Here is a 5,731-nt window from a genome sequence, read left to right on the forward strand (position 1 = left end):
AAATATACACTTACTATATTTCTTGTATGTTCATTATCTGTAGCGTGCCTCGTGTAATGTTTAAAGGTGGTGATTTTTGCATTGAATATTTTTTGTATATTTTGTATGATAGCTTATTGTTTTGCATATAACAAAAAATGAATTGAATAATAAAAATGCAGTAATTGTGGTTCCATCAGTCTTTCTTTCTATCAGTTTTTGTTTCTTAAACATATATAGATAGATAGATAGATAGAGAGAGAGATAGATAGATAGATAGAGCGATAGATAGATGCACTCCTCTTATTAGGCAGTGAAGTTAATACACTAAATGACAAGGTGCTTAAATAAATGGGATAATTGACAAAAAATTGTGTATAAAACAAGACATCAATTATCGTGTAAGATGTGAATCTCACATGTAATATAAACGATGGTGTGTTAGATTTATAAAACTCTCAGAAGAAGGTCCGTTTTTTATTCTAGTCAGCATCATGGGACGACCACCCCACGGAGGGCTTAACTATATTGACACTTTTTTAAAATAATGAGCTTTCTTTGAGTCAACTCGTTCCCGCCAGATTAGTCAGCTCCCTTTAATTAAATGTGCGTGTGTGTGTGTGTGTGTGTGTGTGTGTGTGTGTGTGTGTGTGTGTGTGTGTGTGTGTCTTTACGCATTTAAAATCGTTTAAAAAGTGGGGTACTCAAGGAAAGCAAAAGGACCCCCGGCCTGTTAATATATTAATCCGGTCTTTGTCGCATTGAACAAAAACAAATTAGAAAGCCCGTAGAGATCTGTTTACAGACTACAGCATCGGGACCTTTCGCTTTCACTTTCTCACTGCCTGGGCAATTAAAGAAGGCCTGATGTGTCTAATAGCAATTACATGTGGCACGATGAACACCTTGCACCAAGCATGCCTATCTTTGCGCAAATGCGAAGGCATTTAGTAAAACAACTTTGAGCAGCATTCTATTAACTCCCTCCCCCAAAAAACCCACGTAAAACATGAAAAGAAAAATAGTAATACAAAACAAAACTGCACACAAAAACAAATACATAATAATAATAATAATAATAATAATAATAATAATAATAATAATAATAATAATAATAATAATAATAATAATAATCTAAAGGTATACTTTTCATTGATCTTGTTGGATAGTCCGGTGGCATGTACATAATAAAAAATTGCACCCATCTATTGATACGGAATATAGACAGTAAACATATGTACACATACTCAGTGCGGAAATGAAAAGCACACGATCATGTAGAATACATTCATGTCTAAGTTAGCAATGCTCCTTTGTTACACACGTGTGATTATTTCCAGTCGTATAAAGATGTTCTGGACACCATTGCTGAACCGTGCACACGCTGCTCAGTGTTTAGTCTGTTGAAAATCCTAATATTGTGTCCACCTTTTGGAGAGTGTTCTGCTGGTGGGCGAGCGTGTAAATAATTAGTAGCAGAAAATTGCTGCTCTGTTTGACACGGAGTTCATTGGCGCGGTGCTGTTTGGGGCTAATGCGTTAAAACCATGGAAGAATGGGCTGAATGCTATCACCTAGCATGAACAGTAGCGGCCAGCTACCACACACTGGGCTCCTCAGATACCAATGTCATAGTAATTTTATGGTACATTTTTAGACCATAGCCAGAGGCTACATCCTGGCAGGGTGAGTATAGCAGACTGAAGCCTTCAATTCAAAGACAGCTGAGAACGCCTGTTCACTGGGGAAACGTTTGCATACCGGCAAAGTAGGGGCCAGCCACAATGCTATTATAGTTACTAAAATACTCCCAGTTTGATTATAAACTACGCTACCATAATATTACGGTAAATTTACCTTATATATATATATATATATATATATATATATATATATATATATATATATATATATATATATATATATATATATATATAAATATATATCAATATTATAGCGCAAAATACATTTAAAAAATGATGAACCTTTAATAATAAGGAACATACACTTGAGTGGATCTACAAATACAGTTTTATTAAGTCAATATTTTTACAGTGTACCGTATATACCCACCCTAAATAATATGAATTCAGCTCCTTTCTCATTTTAAGAATGACTGTTTTCTCCAAGTGAATATAATAAACATGTAATATCCAGGGATAATGAGTGCTTGTATCAAGTTAATATTCCAATGCTCTTAAATTCGTGCAAGAGTTTATACTAATAGACATTAACTTGTGATTTAATTGCGTAGCCAACATATGTAGTCTTCTTCAGTAATCTGACAGATAAACAGGAGCGCCACGCCGTGCAGTCTATATCTGGTTATTCTTTGAATCTAGTCAGACGCTCACGTTTATTTTTGTATTGTAAACTAGGTCGCGGGGGTTGGGAGTCTGTAGCGTTTCCTGGCCCCTGCGATAAATAGAATCTTCTCATGCAATGGGGTTCTTAGAAAGGGTGGCACCTCGCAGCGAGGCAAATTGCAGAAACGCCTTCCAGCCAATGCATTCAATTCGCTTTCACACAGTTTAGTGCCAACAACAGAAAACACAGTACAACAGACGCAAGCGACGCACAATGCAACCATACCCGGGTACTGAAGGGGATCGATACATGAAAAATAAAAACATAAATAAAATAAAATAATAATAATCACATTTGCTTTGCCATATTAGGCCATTGCACTGGAAAGCGCGTGGGCACGCGACAGACTCACTGAACTTAACTTAAAAGAATTTCTATGAACTCTTCCCAGTGTTGTTTAAGGAACCTCGTTTAGTTTAGAACACAAAGGGCCTGCACCGGAGCCCTATAAGCTTGAGAAAGGGAAGAGAAGATATAATTTGCATAATACTGTGTCCAGCAGAGCGCTCTTAAAACCCAGAAGTGTATTTATGCTATCGCAAAGAGTCCGCTGCCCATTGTACCCTGTTTGAAAGCGGTCAGGACAATAGACCCTGCCTCAGTTTAACAATGCCCGCACTGAGGCCGTTTTGTCTAGTGAACATCATTCATACAACAAAGGGGGGGGGGGGGGTTAATGCAACAGCACAACTATCAAGACGACAGCCATGGAAATCGTTTGGTTATTCGCAAAGGTGTCTCAACACTTGGCGGAGTGCAGGAAATACTGAATATAGGCTACAGGTAACCTGGAAACAAGTGCTAGGTAGCCTCTACAATAGATTCACTAGCCGTCTTTTTTTTCCCGTATTCCTGTTGGATATGTTTCCACGTTTTTTATTACTGTACATTACAGAAGATATGATGTACCGCCTCTGCACTGTTAGGATGCGTTTCACTTTAATTAAACGCCTGCGTGCACCGACTTCGCTAACAAAATGTTACTTGTTATGTTGTCCTCTTGCATGGCCGTGGCGTTTCAAGTGTCATTACCATTCTAGCGCCTCGTCAGTCCATGTTATTAGCAAGAAAGCAAAGAGGGGCAGACGAAATGCATCGATCATTCTCTCGGTGAAGCGTTTTATTAAAGCCAATGTCTGATTAATGATTAACGAGTTTAGCAGGCTAATGTATTCATTCCTGTATACAGTGTGGATTTACAGAATAATGCGCATGGCAACAACAAAAAAAGGCGCCAAATGAAAAGAATTATCAGTATCCTTCTACGAGAATGTGGTAGATATACTAAGTTTAATTCCTTCTCCAGATTCTTGATGCTTTCATAGTACACGAATTCCGTATAACTGTTGTATTAGATTCCATCTAAATTAGCCGTGACACATTCATTATGCATCCATCAAGGCTTCCCTGACGGATTATTATTATTATTATTATTATTATTATTATTATTATTATTATTATTATTATTATTATTATTATTAGCAGTAGCAGTAGTGGTATTGGAGGCAGTGTTAAACTCCGGCATGCCACTGTTTTTAATCTCCCTTATTATTGAATCCGTATAGTTGCACGATTGCTATGCAATTGACAGTTCTGTTACTTTTAGAATTTTAAGGGGTGAAAATAATATTTGTCACGGGCCAGTTGCACGGAGATCTTTGTTTTCCCGACGTTCTGAAGGCTGGTCTTGCAAAACAACCGCATGCAGAGCTTTCGACGCGAATCAAGGCAGACCTTTAAAGCTTAATGCAAAGGGTCAAAGGGATGAACCTCGGCAAAAAGATTTACTGACAAGCAGCTTCTTTTCCTCAGGTTTGCGCGTCATTGTACTCCGAGGCAAGCCGCTTTGTGAATAGCACAAAACAAAGCGAACTTCTTTATTGTCGGGGGGAGGAAACAATAGCCCAAAGCTTGACTCTTCAAGAGCTTCTTGGAATTGTTTCCAGATAATCACGCACGAAGCAGGGTGTGAAATGGATTTTATTATATATTATTAAAACAACGAATTTTGCAAACACGAATGTAAAGCCCGGTATTTAATATATCTGGTGTGGGTTTCTTTTTGTAATTATCCAGCCATGAGCTCGAAAATGAGATTGTAATGATATTGTTCGAGTGCGTTCTTCCGTGACGGTTTTACAGTATCCTTCACCTTTGCCCCTGTGGGATTTGTAATTCAAACAACATTACACATCAGACAATGGATCACATTAATTGGCGCATTATGCGAGCCGAACGGAGCAATCTGTTGTCCAATTACACAGTGCGCGCCTTCCACGTTTAATTGCCTCGCTTGGATCGCCTTAATTAGATGCAATTTAGTAAATTGAACTCATCAAGCGAAAATTAGTCTGTGGAACAATACAGCCGACCTTTAAACCCTTGTATTTTGCAAATCTTTTGTGAACAAAACACCACTTCAAGAAAAAAATCTGATTTGCTTGGGTGGCGGCTTGTTTTCAATGTTTTGCAAGAATGGCTGTTCTTGTATTCATGAGATTGTATTTATTTATTTATTTATTTGTATATTCATTTTAGAAATCATACACCGATTGTACAATTGTAATAGCTATTAAATTAACGTTTAGTAATCTGGGTTATGATGGGCATCAACATTCAAACCGCATAATCCTATGATAAGATTTCTGAAATGTGTATACTGTACTGTATATACCCATACAGAGTCTAATGCTGGGATTTTAAAATGGATGAAACCAGCTGTGACGCTGCTTCTTTAACCCTTTCAGTTCTGAATTAGGGTTTGTCGATCTGAAGAATGCGAAATTAAGTTGCATAATAATAATAATAATAATAATAATAATAATAATAATAATAATAATAATAATAATAATAATAATAATAATAATATTTGCACTCACTTATATAACAATACAGCTGATATAAAATTTTTCTTACTGGTCTTTTATCACTACAGCCTTTAGTCACCGTTTCTTTCCTGCTCACCGGGCATGGTAGTCTTTGAAACCGGTAAGATAAAGCAAGACCTTGAGGTGCCTCCTGCACTGAAAGGGTTAATCCTAAGAGGGATTTCAAACGCATTCTGTAATATATCAAACCTGCAGATCGGACAGGCTTTGATAGAAGGCAGCTGGGCTGTGCTCAGTTGGCAGCTGCTTCTGTATTCAAGACTCTGCACATTTCCACCCTCAACTTCGCTGAAGGAAACAGACGCGGCAAACAACATTGACCAGCATCTTCGTATCAGATAACGAGTGTTGTACTGACTGTAGGCGCACACCTTATTGACAGTGGTGCTGCAGGATTGTGACCTGAATGAAAAAAAAAAAGAATCTGACCAAAAAAAAAAAAAAGCCTGGCATTTATATTTAAACATTTTCTTTATTTTTTTGTTCCTACAGAAGAG

The sequence above is a fragment of the Polyodon spathula genome, chromosome 16, assembly GCF_017654505.1.
Source record: "Polyodon spathula isolate WHYD16114869_AA chromosome 16, ASM1765450v1, whole genome shotgun sequence".
In the NCBI taxonomy this organism is placed as follows: Eukaryota; Metazoa; Chordata; class Actinopteri; order Acipenseriformes; family Polyodontidae; genus Polyodon; species Polyodon spathula.